Raw genomic sequence first — 18,610 nt, forward strand, 5'->3', positions numbered from 1 at the left:
TTTTAGGTTTTGGAATGGAATAGAAGATGAACTACTACGTACTATTATTAACTTATGTCTCTTTCCCCCCACGCTGTTGCTGTGAGCAACTTCTTGCAGTTGAAAAGGTACTCTCAAGTCCTTTTTCTCTGAAAATCAATAAAACCAATGTCTTGTTTGCAAAGGGTCACATAAAGGCACTGCTTTTGTTAAATTGCTGTCTGTGCCAGTGTGTGGAGCAGGAAGACTTTACTGTGAGACATAGAGTACTAATCTGACAGGCTGAGAGAGTTGGGGTTGTTCAGCCTGCAGAAGAGAAGGCTGTGGGGAGACCTTATTGTGGCCTTTCAGTACTTAAAGGGGGGCTATAGGAAAGATGGGGACAATCTTTTTAGCAAGGTCTGTTGTGACAGCACAAGGAGTAATTCTTTTTAAACTAAAGAAGAATAGATTTAGAGTGGATATAAGGAAGAAATTTTTTACAATGAGGGTGGTGAGGCACTGCAACAGGTTTCCCAGAGAGGCAGTGGAGGCCCCATCCCTGGCAACATTCCAGGTCAGGTTGGACAGGGCTCTGAGCAGCCTGGTCTGGTTAAAGCTGTCCCTGCTCACTGCAGGGGGGTTGGGCTAGATGACCTCTAGAGGTCCCTTCCAACCCATAGCAATCTATGATTCTACGATTCTAACTTACCTAGAAAGACCTCCCAGTAGTGCACCATGTTGGTGGATATTTTCCATGCAAGGTGTTGGCAGATGCTTTCCGGGAAAGGAGAGAAGGATTAGGCACAAATTTCAGTGTGTATGTCTCTGAGATAGCTGTGCTCCCACTCTTAAACAGTACTAGGAAGAAAGTGTCTCTTGGATGTAGTCATAGGTTTAGACCTGCCATGGGAATGAGCAGACACTTAAGAGTATTTTGAAGGTGCTTTTATACTGAATGCCCATTCAGGAAGGAAAACCAAGCTGAATTTGTCATAAATCTCCCTATGGATTTAAGCAGAGTGAAATCCAAACTCTGGCTGCCCTTTGGAGAACCCAGAGAGGTAGGGGGAGGAAATCCCAAAGAGGAGAAGTGGGTTCTGGAGAAGCTGTAGGAAGCTGTGTTTGGAGGGAGAGAGCAATTTTCTGGGTAGGTAGGAACTGAGCAGGAACTAGCGAATAGAAACATGTTTCAAGGACAAGGAGTGGAAATTTTACATTTGGTGGAGGGAATTCATGAGGAGGTGTTTGCAGCTCGAGTAGTTTTAGCAGTTCCACTGCTAAAATGGCTCGTGGGACAAGAGAGGCTGTGGCACTGCAGAGACTGTCAGTTTGCTTCATTCAGCACATACTACAATGCTCTGGTGGGTACTTTACAGGGCTGGTGATGTTCGGACTGTGTGGTGGTGTTGTTGCTATTTTCCCCTTACAAGAGTGTTTGTCCATATGCTGCTGTAGTTCTTTCCTAAGTGCATTTTATAAACAATTTGCAGACAAGGGGCATTTAACATCAAATTTACATATGTACAGATCCTTCAGCCCTCCTGTTGTGAAGCTGTATTGTATTGTATAAACTGCCTATGCAACATTAATACTGCAGTTCATAAGAAAAGGTGAGCTTCCAGGTCACAAGAAAACAGCACTCCTACTGCACTCCTCAAATCTTTCAGGTTTCTGCCTGTCTCCTTCCTGAAAATAGGTCCTACAGTTTTAAGGGACAATGAATCTTAGAATCATAGAATCATAGAATCGTTTAGGTTGGAAAAGACCTTTAAGATCATCCAGTCCAACCATTAACCTACACTACCAAGTCCACACTAAACCAATTGTACCAATTAAGGGTAAACTAGACTAAACCATGTCACAAAGTCCAATGTCTACCCATTTTTTGAACACTTCCAGGGACGGTGACTCCACCACCTCTCTGGGCAGCCTGTTCCAATGCTTGGCTAACCTTTCTGTGAAGAATTTTTTCCTAATTTCCAATCTAAACCTCCCCTGGTGCAGCTTGAGCCCATTTCCTCTTGTCCTATCACTAGCTAACTTGGGAGAAGAGCCCAGCACCCACCTCACTACTACCTCCTTTCAAGTAGTTGTAGAGAGTGATAAGGTCCCCCCTCAGCCTCCTCTTCTCCAGGCTAAACAATCCCAGTTCCCTCAGCCGCTCCTCATAAGACCTGTGCTCCAGACCCTTCACCAGCTTCATTGACCTTCTCTGGACATGCTCCAGCACCTCAATGTCTTTCTTGTCTTGAGGGACCCAAAACTGGACAAAGTATTCCAGGTGTGGTCTCACCAGTGCCGAGTACAGGGGGACAATCACCTCCCTGCTCCTGCTGGCCACACTATTCTTGGTACAAGCCAGGATGCTGTTGGCCTTCTTGGCCACCTGGGCACACTGCTGGCTCATGTTCAACCGGCTGTCAACCAACATCCCCAGGTCCTTTTTGGCCAGGCAGCTTTCCAGCCACTGTTCCCCAAGCCTGTAGCGTTGCATGGGGTTGTTGTGACCCAAGTGCAGGACCCGGCACTTGGCCTTGTTAAACCTCATGCAGTTGGCCTCGGCCCATCGATCCAGCCTGTCCAGATCCCTCTGCAGGGTCATCCTACCCTCCAACAGATCAACACTCCCACCCAGCTTGGTGTCGTCTGCACACTTACTGAGGGCACACTCAATCCCCTCATCCAGATCATTGATAAAGATATGAAACAAGACTGGCCCCAAAACAGAGCCCTGGGGAACACCGCTCATGACTGCCTGGCAGCTGGACTTAACTCCATTCACCACTACTCTACGGGCTCGGCCACCCAACCAGTTTTTTACCCAGTGCAGCGTATGCCCATCCAAGGCATGAGCTGCCAGCTTCCTAAGGAGAATGCTATGGGAGATGGTGTCAAAGGCTTTGCTGAAGTCCAGGTATATGACATCCACAGCCTTTCCTTCATCCACCAGGCAGGTCACCAGGTCAAAGAAGGAGATCAGGTTGGTCAAGGAGGACCTGCCTTTCATGAACCCATGCTGGCTGGGCCTGATCCTTCGGCTGATCTGCACTTGCCTGTTAATTTCACTCAATATGAACTGTTCCATAATGTTTCCCGGCACCGAGGTCAGACTGACAGACCTGTAGTTCCCTGGATCCTCCTTCCGGCCCTTCTTGTAGATGGGCGTCACATTCACAAGCCTCCAGTCATCAGGGACCTCCCCTGTTAACTAGGACTGCTGACAGATGATGGAAAGTGGCTTGGAAAGCTCCTCTGCCAGCTCCCTCAATACTCTCAGTGGATCCCATCTGTCCCCAAAGACTTGTGAGCATCCAGGTGGCATAGCAGGTCATTAACTGCTTCCTCCTGGATTATGAGGGCTCCATTCTGGTCCCCGTCCCTGTCTTGCAGCTCAGGGGACTGAGTACCCTGGGGAAGACCAGTCTGGCTATTAAACACAGAGGCAAAGAAGGCATAAAGTACCTCAGCCTTTTCCTCGTCCTTGGTGACAGTGTTCCCCCCCACATCCAGCAAAGGATGGAGATTCTCCTTGGCTCTCCTTTTATTGTTGATGTACTTGTAAAAACATTTTTTATTATCTTTTACAACAGTGGCCAGACTGAGTTCTAGCTGGGCTTTTGCTTTTCTGATTTCCTCCCTGCATGACCTAACAAGATCCCTGTACTCTTCCTGAGTTGCCCGCCCCTTCTTCCAAAGGCAGTAGACTCTCCTTTTTCCCTGAGTCCCCACAAAAGCTCCCTGTTCAGCAATGCTGGTCGCCTTCCCTGCCGGTTGGTCCTACAGCACATGGGGACAGCCTGCTCCTACACCCTTAAGTCTTCCTTCTTGAAAAAGGCCCAGCCATCCTAGACCCCTTTTCCCTTTCAGGACTGCCTCCCAAGGGACTTTCCCAACCAGGGTCCTGAACAGGCCAAAGTCTGCCCTCCCGAAGTCCATGGTAACAGTTTTGCTGCCCCTCGTCTTCACATCGCAAAGAATCGAGAACTCTGTCATATCATGGTCACTAAGCCCAAGATGGCTGTCCTGGTTTCGGCTGGGATAGAGTTAATTTTCTTCCTAGCAGCAGGCATAGTGCTGTGTTTTGGATTTAGTAGGAGAAGAATGTTGATAACATGCTGATGTTTTTAGTTGTTGCTGAGTACTGCTTATGCTAGTCAAGGACTTTTTCAGCTTCCCATGCTGTGCCAGGCGCACAAGAAACTGGGAGGGGGCACAGCCAGAAGAGTTGATCCAAACTGACCAAAGGGCTATTCCATACCATATGACGTCATACTCAGTATGTAAACTGGGGGGGGTTGGCCGGGGAGCAGCGATCGCTGCTCGGGAACTGTCTGGGTATCGGTCGGCGGGTGGTGAGCAATTGCATTGTGCATCACTTGCTTCGTGTATCATTATTATTATTACCATTATTATACTGTTACTATTAGCATTACTATTTTACTTTATTTGAATTATTAAACTGTTCTTATCTCAACCCAGGAGTGTTTCTCACTCTTACTCCTCCGATTCTCTCCCCCATCCCATCGGGGTAGGGGGAGTGAGCGAGCGGCTGCGTGGTACTGAGTTGCTGGCTGGGGCTAAACCACGACAATGGCCTTCCACCACGACATCTCCCACGAGTCCTTCCCTGTTAGTAAACAGCAGGTCAAGTGAGGCACCTCCCCTGGTAGGCTCACTTACCAGCTGAATCAGGAAGTTATCCTCCACACTCTCTAGAAACTTCAGAGACTGTTGACTCTCTGCTGTGTTGTATTTCCACTACATGTCTGGCAAGTTGAAGTCCCCCACAAGAACAAGGGCTAGCGATTGAGAGACTTCTGCCAGCTGCTTATAGAACACTTCATCTATCTCTACATCCTGGTTGGGTGGTCTATAGCACACTCCCAACAGGACATCCGCCTTGCTGGCCTTTCCCCTCATCCTTACCCATAAGCACTCGACCTTATCATCACCACTGTTGAGCTCTATACACTCAAAACACTCCCTAACATACAGAGCTACCCCACCACCTCTCCTTCCTTGCCTATCCCTTCTGAAGAGCTTATAGCCATCCAGTGCAGCACTCCAGTCATGAGAGTCATCCCACCGTGTTTCTGGGATGGCGACTATGTCATAGCCATCCTGCTGCACAAGGGCTTCCAGCTCCTCCTGTTTGTTGCCCATGCTGCATGCATTGGTGTAGATGCACTTGAGCTGGGCTATCGATTTTGCCCCTAATGTTGCCATGCCGCCCCTGGGCTCCTCACTAGCAAGCCTGGTTATATCCCCTCTCCCCTTTGAACCTAGTTTAAAGCCCTCTCAATGAGTCCCACCAACTCATGGGTGAGAATCCTTTTCCCCTTTGGAGACAGCTGATCTCCATCAGCCGCCAGCAGGCCCGGTTGCATGTAAACATCCCCATGATCAAAAAACTAAAATTCCACTGGTGGCACCAGCCTCTGAGCCACCTGTTAATCAGGTGAGTTTTCCCATTCCTTTCAGCATTCTTAGCTGCCACTGACGGGGTTGAGGAAAACACTACCTGTGCTCCCGATCCTGCAACCAATCACCCAGTGCCTTGAAGTCCCTCTTGATTGCTTTAGGACTTCTCTCTTTTAATCTCATCAATGCCAATCTATACAAGCAGCAACGGGTAATAATTGGAGTGCCTTATGAGACATTTCATAGTAACGTCCCTAACCCGGGCCCCAGGGAGGCAGCAGACTTCCCTGTGGGACAGGTCCAGATGGCAGATTGGGCCCTCAGTTCCCCGCAGGAGGGAATCACCCACCACAGTTACCCTCCTTTTTTTCTTAACAGGGGCAGTCGTAATGCGGGGGGTTGACTGACTGGCCCTCGGCAACCCCCTGGATGGACCTTCGCCTTCACCTCCCTCCCCACTTGCCTGGCCCTCAACTCCCAGAGCCCCATATTTGTTGTGTGGGGGCAGCTGGGAAGGTGAGGGAGGCTGGGAGGGGATTCCCCTGCCTCCCCAGGCAGGGACCTGTTTCCATTCCCCCTGTCTCTTAGGTCCCTTCCTTCTGCTTGCCGGCAAGAGGGTAGGGACTCCTCTGCTCCTTGTGGGGCCTCCGCCTGCTGCCGTGGCCCCAGGGACGGGAGGGTGCGGCTCCACCAGTCTATCTCCCTCTCGCACTCCCTGATACTCCTCAGCCTTTCCACCTCCTCCTTCAGCTCTGCCACCAGGCTGAGCAGATCATCTCCCTGATCACACTGAAGACATTTGCTGTCTCCGCTGCCCTGCGGTACAAGCGACAGGCTCAGGCACTCCCTGCATCCGGCGACCTGGACGGCTGCATGTTTGTGCGGGAGCTCCGTCTGGGTCGCCACATTCCTTCTGGCAGCGGCTTTCGGGCGAGTGGTGACCACAGCTGCCAGGTGTTCTCCTGGGAGGACAATGACCACTGCCTGAGTTTCCCTTTGGAACTAGGAATGGGGGCATTTGGCCTGCCCCGCGCACCCTGCCCACACGAACTGCCGCGCAAACTGCCGCGCCACGCCCTCCTGACGCGCCACGCCCTGTTTGCCCGTCCTGGTGCCGCGCTCCTGGTCGCTGCGCTCCCTGGGGGCTGCTTTTATAGGTGGGGGTTTGGCCGCCCTCACTCCTGTCCCCGCCCATGCTGCGTCAGAGCTGCCCCACGTCAGCAGCTCGCCCTTTCCCACCCTTTCCTGCTCCAGGCTGGGGGCTGGGCTGCCCGCTCTCACCCTCCGCTTTTTGCCACCTTAGCAAGGGTGCCCCGGCGCGAGTGTCCGCTCTGGAGCCCTTCGCCTCGGTGACTGGAATCTTCCAGCCAATAAACTGCTGTTTTTGAATGCTTGTTACAGAGCAGTCTAGAGATATGGCCCATGAGATCATTCATGAGCAACTAGCCTGTGCAGCTGTGAATGATGACTGATGGAAACCAAAGCTGGTAGAAAGCTGTACTAAGTATGCAACAAATTGAATCTGTTGTGGCCGTGACTAAAACAGTTGCTTGGCTGTATACAGACCAGACTTAAGCAGTTAATGAATTAACTCTGCAATCTACATCTGGGCAGATAAGAGTGATAGTAAAAAGAGTACCATTCATACACGTAGGAAGCACAGTGTTTCTCAGCATTGTCCCTTCCAGGAAGCAAAGTATATGTCTAAGCTGGCACTGTAGAGAGCACCTACTTCTCCAGAACAGGTCAACAGAGGAATGGCCATCAGGCTTCTTCTCAGGCAAAACCAGTTTGCATTACGGGGGACATATTTTTCATCCCTCATAGGTCTGGCATGAACTGCTCTGACTCAGGGATCAGAATGGGGAAATTGTTTTGGTTTTGGTGCTTCATGCTTACGTTTTCTTCTAGAAGACAGATTTCTGGTTCAACTAAACTTTCACCAGTGCCTGAGGGTCATCCTTTTGTCTTTTATGCGGGCAGCTGTACCCCAGTATTCCTGACTATTATGTAGCGTACTACATCTTTCCATAATAAGAGAGAGCAAATTGATCTAATTGTGGTTTGGAGATGGCTGAGAGGTACACACTTGTACTGAAAAAAAAACCAAACAAACAAACAAACCAACAAAACCCCAAATTATTTTCTGATGTTTTTTTAAAAAAGTAAAACAACAAACAAACTAAACTTTTACTATTATATGTTTCCTATTATATGTTTGACACTGCTAAAATAGTTTTCTAGAGGGGTAATTTTCTTACTTTTTTCCTGAGTGGAGCGCATGTCTTTCATACTCTATGTATTCTCAATGGGCAACTTTCTTTTAAGCTCACACACAACATATAAAACACCTTGTTACTGAGCTGAGACAATGTCTTGGTTATGTTCATGGACAAACCTACCTCTGCATATCCCCTTTTTTCTTGGGGAGCAGCCTGTTGCTGAATTACCATCTGAAAAACATGCTAGCCATGAACAAACCAGCTCTAACTTTTACATCACTTGGAAAGGTTAACTATAGAGGACTTAGCAGGGATAGGGGGATTCAAGGAAGGAACCTGAGCTCTGTTTTGTCACTGTGCAAGAGCTGTTCCCAGCAGAGCCATACTCAGGGGGATGCAGGTGGAGTAAATCTCCTCTTTGATCCATAGATCTCAAGCTTATTCATGAAATTGATGTTGACATGTGTATTTGGCAGAGAAGGACAGAAAGACCCTCCTGAGGTTAAAATGCCTTCCACAATTTTCAAATGCACTCTACTCCCAAGATGAATGTAGTTCTTTGCAGAGCAGCACAGCTGCTAGAGATTTGGAAGAGGGTTTCCTCACATCAAAAGGTCTCAAGAAATTTTATTTTCTGCTTGGACCTATCCTGAAGCTGACTGGACAGAAAATCATCCAGATAAGCCTTACTTGGGTTTGGTTTTAGAACTTAAGAACTGTGAGATATGCAGGGGGATGGTGTACAGCTGTTCCCATCTTGGAGGTACTTCTGCTGTTTCACTGTTGGTTTCTACATGGTTTATGGAACCAACAGGGTATCTTTTTCTAAATGCTAGAAGGGAAGAAAAAGTCAGGCAGGACTTCACCTCCTAGTAGTGCTTCAGGGTGACATGGCCTTGAGAGGAGAGAGATGGAAGAAAAAGCTAAAGCATAAACTCTCTTCAGGCAGTGTTAGAAAGGGTTTACCTGGTTTGTTTAGCTAGAGCACCAAATACCCATTTCCACATATGTGTAAGCTCTTTGAGACAGATATAACACTTATAAGGACAGGAATTGGTGGATTCTGGTCTGGTATATCTCATCAAATAGAAACTCATTAAAAAGAAGATAGTTTTGTGCTGCCGCTATCTTTTCCGGCAGCAGCACAGACTTGTGAGTGACAAAACATCAGTACAAGTAAACCACAAGCAGCTCTAATAAAGTGCAGCCCGTACCTGTTGGATCATGTTCAGCCTATTAGGCTTCAAGGTTTCTGATGAGGTCTTATTAACACAGGATTGGGAAAATATCACTAAAAGGAGGGTATTTTTGAAGTCCTGGGTAGGAGCAAGGGCACCCAGAAGGGCACTGGTCTCCAGGGAAAAACTGAGCTGGGACTAAATCTACTCGATGCTGCTGGACAATCTTACCCTTTCTAAGTAACTGTGGAAGAGAAGGACAGGGTGAGGAGTAAAAGAAATTCTTGATGGTTCTGAAGAGTTTATCAAGCCTGAAAGAGAGTATTTGGAGAAAACAGAGTTTTGCCTGCTGAAAGATGCACAGGGACTGGAAGAACAACATACGCAGAAGATACAGATCTGGTGCTAAACTCAGACCTTCTTGGTTATGGCAGTAAAGTGTCTGGTAGAGTTAGAGTAGCCAAAGATGAAAAAGGTGACTGGAACTAGATCAAGAAATGTATTGATAATGAGCAAATACATTAATAGAAAGTTATTAAAACATGCAAAGCTTAGACAGATTCATCTGTTGTGGCTGGATCCCTGTAAAGAGGCAGTGTGGAATTTTTTAACTGCTAATGGGCCAAGTGCACTAATAAAAGGACCTCGAGAGTCAAATTTACTGCTTTTGGAGGCAGGTAAAAATCCATAAATGAGGAAGACAAAGAAATCATGCTCATTTTCTGGGGTAGAAGAATTTTCTGGCAGAGAGGGACACTTTGCTGTTGCTACATCTAGGCCACCAGCATTGCTCTGAGATTGTTTCTGATGTCTCAACTCTCCAGCATCTATGAGAAGAAAAGCTGGAAGCTACACAACCCTCACATTCAGACTGAGATTGCATTGACCTCTGCAGATACTGAACCAATATCTTGATCTCTCTGCTGTTTCTCAGAAAAAAAAAATGCCTCTGTTTGCCCTAATGACATTACATTAAACACCAGAAATCTGTTTTACAGACAGGAGGCAAAAAAGAAAAGGGATTCAGAGACAATTTCAAGTTTGAGTGTGAAGAAAAACAAAAGCTTTGGCTACTGCTTTGTGCAGCAGACGCCAGCAGGCGTTCAATATGCTGCAGCCCCCTTCCTGCAATCCACCTGGCGGTGGATGTGTCTGCAACAGAAGTGGGAAAAAAGCATATACTTGCAGCTCACCCACCTCTGTTCACAACCTGGTGCCTTTGCTCAAACTGATATCTGTCAGCACTAAACTTGCGTATTTCAGTGAACCGGCATGGCAGTGGTACGGGAATACGTTCCCCTCCAGAGCCTCTGCCATGGAGGAGATAACCACTGTCTACCATGGCGAAGGACCTGAGGGCAGGAGACCTTGTATTGCTGGAGGTGGGTCCACCAGACTTCATCTGCTAGCAGTCTTGAGGTCTGCAAGAAGATTTGTGTGGGAGAACCTTTCTGACAGACTAGCTGATAACTGTATGCCTGGCTACCATGACTCCATATTTAACATTTCTTTCATCCTCCCAGAGAAGTGTTCTTGTACTTAATGAAGGCTGAAGCAGTAACACAAAGTGTAACAGAGGTAGGATAGCTGTCTTCTGTAAGAGCAAAATCTTGACAATTTGCCTAGTAACAAAACTGCCTTGAAAGATGCCTATTGCTATCCACTCAGCACACAAACTGGGAAGGATGTTTTGTCAGGAAATCAAACAATCTTGCTATTGTCTCAGCTGAAGCAAATGGCTGTTTAAAGTCAGGTTATTAAGTTCCAGGTTCTTCATGTGCAGAAATTGAGAATCTGGCTTTCTAACTACTCTCAGTTATGGCCAGTGGAGGCAAGGCTTCCTAATGCCCATTCTGCATCATTGCACCATAAATACCTAATTCTGCAAGGTATTTAGGAATGTGAATGTCTTTAAGAAGACGAATGGAGCAGAGCACTCCCTGGGACTACTTCTCATTTAACTGTGGAATACTGCAGTTAATACAAATGCTGTGAAACTAGGTCTAATTATCTTATGAATTCACTGTTTTCCTGTAAATACAGAGATTTCGGGGAGGGTGATTGCTTATCAGGGAGCAATAGGCCTGTAAATAAAGTGCCTGTTTCATTATTGCAGCACTTGGTAAAGGGAACAGAAGATCATAAGCACCGAGAAGGTGAAAAACAACTGAATTGCTTTGTGAGAAGCATGACTTAGTGACAACAGGAAGTGGCAGACGCAGGATTGGAGACTTTATCGTGTTGAACCATGGGTATATGAAATAACTCTTAGAACTAACCTGAACACAAACAGAAGAAGGAGCCTGGGTAGAATAGAACTTCTTTTTAATGTGACTATTTGCCATGGATATTGGACTTGAAATCCACTGTAACCGAAAAGATAAAAATGAAAATGCCCATCTGCAGTATTCAGATTACAGTAAGATTCAATTCAGAAACTGCAGGAAGTTATAGTGAACATCTGTTGTCAGATAGGACTGTCAGACAGGACTATCAAGTGTCTGAAGAACAGAAAAAATTGTTAGATTGAGGGCAGAATTCACACAAAGTCAAAATAAACCTTAGCTCCTTTGACTGCAGAATAGTTGTTCTAGTTTTAATTTTCTTCCAACAACAGAAACTCTTTGAAATACATTGGTGAGCTGTCTGTCAGTAGGGGAAAAGATAGTTTCACTAAGAGTTTTCACTGGCAAAAATTCATTGGAAGATCTGTTTTTTCCTGTCAATGCGCTGAAGGGGACTTGAAATAGAATTATGCTAAAGGCATGCCCCATAGCAGGACCAGAGCATCACTGTTTCCTGCACAAAATTCAAATGACAAAGCAGTAGTCAAAATCATCACTCAGGTGAACAAAAACAGATTAAGCACAGGTTCTTGGTCTTAATGTTTCTATGAGTGAAGGTTTGTTTGTGAACTAGCTGTTTATTGCTACTGGGTAAAATAAAGCTTGGTTTTGTCAGCTGTAAAAAAACAGAACAATAACAATGGAGCACTAAGGTGTGCAAAAGCTTCCCACTAGTTCCTCAATGAGCTGTAGTGATTTTTGCATGCAAGAGGTTTGAAATAATGAGATTTCCTTGGTAGATTTAGAATCTCAGAATCATAAAATCATTTAGGTTGGAAAACACCTTTAAGATCATCCAGTCCAACCATTAACCTAACATTACCAAGTCCACCACTAAACCAATTAAGGGCAGAGTAGCAATTTCATGTTTCCTGGCTTGGTGGCTGCATTATTTATAATGAAAGTAAAAACTAGGAATCATTAAGGTTGGAAAGGACCTCTAAGATCATCAGTCCAACCATCAACCCAACACCACCATGCCCACTAAACCATGTCCCCAAGTGCCACGCCTACCCGTTTTTTGAACACTTCCAGAGATGGTGACTCCACCACCTCTCTGGGCAGCCTGTTCCAATGCTTGGCTAACCTTTCCGTGAAGAAATTTTTCCTAATATCCAATCTAAATCTCCCCTGGCACAGCCTGAGCCTATTTCCACTTGTCGTATCGCCATCTACTTGGGAGCAGGGACCAACACCCACCTCACTACTACCTCCTTTCAGGTAGTTGTAGAGAGTGATAAGGTCCCCCCTCAGCCTCCTCTTCTCCAGGCTAAACAACCCCAGTTCCCTCAGCGGCTCCTCATAAGGCCTGTGCTCCAGACCCTTCACCAGCTTCATTGCCCTTCTCTGAACATGCTCCAGAACCTCAATGTCTTTCTTGTATTGAGGGGCCCAAAACTGGACACAGTATTCCAGGTGTGGCATCACCAGTGTTGAGTACAGGGGGACAATCACCTCCCTGCTCCTGCTGGCCACAGCATTCCTGATCCAAGCCAGGATGCTGTTGGCCTTCTTGGCCACCTGGGCACACTGCTGGCTCATGTTCAACCGGCTGTCAACCAGCACCCCCAGGTCCTTTTCGGCCAGGCATCTTTCCAGCCACTGTTCCCCAAGCCTGTAGCGTTGCATGGGGTTGTTGTGACCCAAGTGCAGGACCCGGCACTTGGCCTTGTGAAACCTCATACAGTTGGCCTCAGCCCATCGATCCAGCCTGTCCAGGTCCCTCTGCAGGGCCATCCTACCCTCCAGCAGATCGACACTCCCACCCAGTTTGGTGTCGTCTGCACACTTACTGAGGGCACACTCAATCCCCTCATCCAGATCATTGATAAAGATATTAAACAAGACTGGCCCCGAAATGGAGCCTGGGGAACACCACTTGTGACTGGCTGCCAACTGGACTTAACACCATTCACCACTACTAAGGTGGGCCAAAGTCAAAATGGTCCTGCACTCTGGAGATGCAAAAAAGCCACCCCTCGTAAAAGCACCTGCAGGGAGGGATTTTCCAAATGAGCGCGGTTAAGGGATGTGGTAACTCATGTTAATACCCTTTGGGGAATCAACAAATGCCCCAAAATCACAGCATTTTGTCCAAAAGCACCAACTATTGTGTCAGCTCCCTATGGCCCTAATCATCAAAAAAATCTGTCCCATTTTCCCGGCCAACCAGTTTTGGTCGAATTCCCCACCGTGGGGACCGTACCTTTAGTACTAAAAATTCTGATAAACAGATATGCCTGGAAGGCAAAAGATGCTCATGGAAAAGAGCATAAAGCCAATACAATATGGATTATTCCATCCTTCTAATCTTATCTAACACCGGTTCGTACAAACCAAGAGCATCTCTCTTTTTTTCTTTCAGATAACAGCTGTGAACTGCAACTAAAGGGACAAAACGCTGTTAACCATATGTTTACTATTGTTGTTAATTGTTTTATTAGTCGTTTAATCTTACAAGCTGTTGGGTATACGGAGGACCCTTTGGTCTGGCAAGCTGGCCTTGGGTAGCCACGCCAGTATCACTGAAATGGCTGGTGAGCAGTCATAGTGAGGTGAAGAAAGACAAAACCTGGGAAAACCCAAACAACCCACCCTGGCACATATGCTTTCCAGGAAAGGGCAAATATTGTTTGGCTAGAGTGTGAAAAGATGGCCTCTTTGTAGGAAATAGCACCTGTGAATGGGTATATCAGAATATATATGTGGATCAAACTACTTCTTATTATGCCTGGGTCAACAACGACGCAGGACACTTGGGTTGGTTTCCCGGATTTTGGACTCTTAAACCTAACAGAACTCAGGGTAATCTTGTAGGCCACAATTGTACTTGGGAGCAGGAAGCAGGAGCTTAGAACTGCAAGCTACTAAAGGTGTCCACCCTGTTATCTGATCCTAAGTGATGTGCTGCTCATTGGAGCGCTCTCTGGTGTAAGTGAGCTCAGTCAACCCAGGTTCTTTTCTGCTATTTTAATAATTTCAAACTGCACAGTGCAGGATTCAGCGAGGCCCATAACTGAGGAAGGGGCTGGAGTGAGGTTTTCTTGCAGGAAAAAGGACAGAGAGAAGGAGCAGCAAGGCTGGGGAGGAGGAGGAGATGGGGGAAAGGGCACACAGACCAGGTCTTCCCTCTTTTTGCAGCAGTGAGATGCTGGAGCCCACACTGGAGCCCAAAGATTAAAGGAAATTTGGAAATAGTGTTTATGTCTGAATAGAAGTATCAAACATTTCCACTGAGCAAAATTCATCAGAACTACCTTGTTCAAATGTGTTCAAATGTATCTTAGGGCATTAGCATAGAGGCAAGGAATATTTGAGCTTTTGGCAGTCTCCAGTGATGCTGGCTATGTCACTGTTTAGACTTCATGGAACATCAGTTTGTTCATCTGGAATGTTTTGAACCTGTGGCAATACATTTTGCACTTCAATGTATGTAGGCAGCAGCTAGAAAGCAGAACAATTTTCGAAGTGGGCTTTCAGTGAGATGTGGTGCCTACTTCAGGCTATTGCTCTTCATTGTAGTTGGTATCTCTTTTCTTCTGTACTTCTGTATTTAAGAACTACCTTAATGAGAAAATTGGAATTGTTGTGCTTGGAATTCAAAACACCAGTCTCCCCCCGCATATTCAGTAGCTATAACCAATGGGATTGGAAATGCAGAGGGGATATTTTTTTCAGCCTAAATTCTAAAGCAAGTCAGACTCGTAAGACATTATACCAGTCCATACATTTTTGTCCCTGCCCCACCCCTTCCCCTCTCGCCCCAGTCTCCAGGTATGTTTGAGCCTTTTCCAACCAACGTAGTTAACGGAGGTAATAATAGGAAAAATTGCAGCTGGAGCTTGAATCAGTGAGATTTTTGTAGAAATGAGCTTTATTTTCATTCACTGCTCCTGAAATTGCTAGTTTTACAGATACCTGTATAGATATAGGACCTCTAGATCTGCTTAAGGAAACCCTTTCCTTTTTTATTTCCACTGAATATGTAAGGGGGTAAGTAGGTTACTTTTTATGAGATTCAGTAAAAACTTCAGTTTTGAAGGCTCTTTTTTATGAGATGTCTTAATCCAATTCTCTTTATTGGGTTGGGAAGTGAAAATAAATTCTCTTGAGCACCAATAATGAAAGGCAAAATTAAACATGGTACACAGACAACTCAAGCTAATAATAAAGAACCAGTGGAATCAGTGTGAAAAGCTGATTTGTCTCGAATAGTGCTACCAGAGGCTTGGAGTTTCATCTGCTCTGCAGTTGCTGCCAGAGACATGTGAAGTCAAAGGTCTTGAAATTTCCAATCTCTTCTGTTTAAATTGCTCTTTGTTTTTGAGATGTTCCCTCCCCTGTTGAATTTTGATTCCCCTGAGAGGTTCTTGAGATATACATCTGTCTCTTTCCCAACATGTGTCAATATCTTAATATTTCTTCCAAGAGATTCAAGATATAGATGGTCTTTGTTTTGCTCAAATTGATTTTTTTCTTCTGGGATTTTTAGTTTCCTTGTTTTAAGTGCAGGTTTTTATTCACTTCTGTTTCTTTTAAAGCTAAGAAAATGGCTCTGTTTAGGCAGTTATCAGCAAGTTTTAAACATTTATGATAAATGTTGGTAGAAACTGCTGCATTCTGGATTGGGAATGGAAGAGGAAAATGCTGGCATATCCCTCCCTCAGCATGCTTTCACTGAAGCAGATTCTATGTCTTCGTTAATATTAACAGGCTGGGGGAAAACAAGCAATTTATGTGTCTATTCTTTTCTCTGACCTCTCTCTTTAATTGAGATATGACAAGTTGAACCAATAGTCACTTAAGTTAATGAAATTATACATAGAAAGGCACCCATCATTGTCTAAGAAAGCAAGCAAGACCAATTACTTCCTGAGCTCATATTACAACTTTCCTTCAAGGAAGGAGGGTAGATTTAGGGACAATTTGCACAAGTTGGACAGACAGGACCTAATGAGGTGCATCTGAGGGTGTCAAGAGAATTGGCTGACATTGTTACAAAGCCTCTCTGTCATCTTTGAAAACCCATGGGGATCAGGGGAAGTCCCAGATGACTGGAAAAAGGTAAATGTCATGCCCATCTATGAAAAGGAAAAAAAAAAAAAATACTAATTGAGAAAACACAAATCAGTCAGCCACATTTCAGTCTCTGGCAAAATTATGAAACAAGTCCTTATGGAAGCTATTTCAACACACGTGAAGGACAAAAAGTCACCTGGAAGAAACCACTAGGGAGTTATGAAGGGTAGATTATGCCTTGACTGACCAGAATACCAGAATGCTTTCTATATTCACACAAATTGCTCACGGACAAGAGAAGATCTGTGAACCTCATCTACCTTGATTTTAGCTAGGTATTTGACTGGATCTTTCACAACGTCCTTGTTGACAAGCTGGTAACACATGGTCTAGACAGGTGGACCACTGACTCTGTGGAAAACGGACCGAACTCCTGAGCTCAGTGGCCAGTGGTTAGTGGCCCAGAGTCAAACTGACAGCTAGTCAAAGGAGGAGTTCTTCCGGAGTCAGTACGGGTACCTGAGACTATTCAATAATACTCTGATAATACTCAGTATCCTGTCAGGATGATATGATTAAATGCTCCCTCACCAAGTTTTTGGATGACACCATACTGGGAGGAGAAGTAGATATGCTGGGGGGGAAAGCAGCCATTTAGAGAGACCTCAACAGGATGGAAGATTGACCAACAAGAACTGCAGGAGGTTTAACAAAGATAAGTTTAAAAACCTGCACCTGGAATTGAAACAGTAGTACAACAAGACAAGCCAAAACCTTACTGCCTTTGGATCAGCTGTCTAACGGAAAAACTCTGGGGGTCCTTTGCAGAGCCCTTGCATGAGAGTGAGTTGAGCATGAGCCAGCAACAAGGAACAGCAGCACCCTGGTCTGAACTGGTAGAAAGATAGCCAACAGATCAAAGGATGTGATTATCCCGCTGCAGTCACCACTTGGCAGGCCACACTGGGAATATTGTGCCCATTTCTTATCTTCTCATTTCAATTGAGACATCAAAAAATTGGAGAGGGTCCAGCAGAGGGTCGTGAAGATGATTAGAGGATTGGAGAACTTAGCATATATGTGGAGAAAGGTTGAAGGAAATGGGTTTGTCCAGCCTAGAGAAGAAAAGGGCTTGGGGGTCGAACACAAGTCATATGAGGAGTGGCTAAGGGAACCAGGGTTGTCTAGCCTGGAGAAAAGTAGACTCAGGGAAGACCTTTTCGCTCTCTACAACTACCTGAAAGGAGGTTGTAGCGAGGTGGGTGTCAGTCTCTTCTCCCAAGTAACAAGTGATAGGACAAGAGGAAATGGCCTCGAGCTGCACGAGGGGAGGTTTAGATTGGATACTAGGAAAAATTTCTTCACAGAAAGGGTTGTCAAGCATTGGAACAGGCTGCCCAGAGAAGTGGTGGAGTCACCATCCCTGGGGGTATTTAAAAGATGTGTAGATATGGCACTTAGGGACATGGTTTAGCCATGGACTTGGCAGTGCTAACTTAATGGTTGGACTTGATGATGTTAAAGGTCTTTCCCAACCTAAACGATTCTATTATTCTGTTTTTCAAAGATTGTCATAGAGGAGATGGAGGTACTTTCTTCATGAAAATGAACGCTGTAAGAATGAGCACAAGTTGCTTTGGGAGAAATTTTATCTAGATTTAGGTAGAAAGTTCTTCAACATGAGAACAGTTGGTCATCTACATTGCTTTCCTATTTTCTCATTCATGCATGGAGTATATATGCTAAGTAACAAGAATAGTACTGTACTGTGAGTGTATTTCTGGAGCAGTATCGTAAGGGTATTTCTGACCTTGCTAGGAAATGAGATATCTCAAATATCCTGATGGTTGACTGAATTTGGTAAGAACAAAATAGTTAGAATGAGTTGATGAGCTTCTGGATTTCCTTTAATATCTGCTATTTATTTGTTTATCATTCCTTGTTCAGTTTCACAGACTCTTAAATCACAGTAAGAGAAATCTACTCATCCATTTGCTCTTTCATTTGGAAATCTTATCAAGGCAGGTCTTCTTGGCAAAGTTTAAATTGCTTTTGTAAAGGCTCCGTGGAAGAAGGGTAAATATTCTTACTCTTACTGATTACAAACTCAGTCTACAGGCTCCAGAAGTTTCTGAATTTCATAAACTTTTTGATAAGCCTGGGCTGAGTGTTAAACAAGCCTGGTAGGAACCAGACGAAAATGTATATTTAGATTTTTATCTAGTTTCCATCAGGTTGGTTCAACAGCTGTTGTGGGGAGATTTTTATGTTTGCTTGAACATAAAATTCCACGCAGAACTTGCGTGCTTTGAACCTGCAGGAGATAGCTTTATTTTCCCAGTCAAAAATAGAATACCCTGCTAAGTGAAATGCCAGACTGAGCTGTCTTTGAGAGATGTGTTAGTACGATATGCATTCATGGGGATTTAGATTCCTTTTGGACCTCAGCAGGATCAAATCGCTG

Source organism: Pelecanus crispus, chromosome Z (assembly GCF_030463565.1).
Source record: "Pelecanus crispus isolate bPelCri1 chromosome Z, bPelCri1.pri, whole genome shotgun sequence".
In the NCBI taxonomy this organism is placed as follows: domain Eukaryota; kingdom Metazoa; phylum Chordata; class Aves; order Pelecaniformes; family Pelecanidae; genus Pelecanus; species Pelecanus crispus.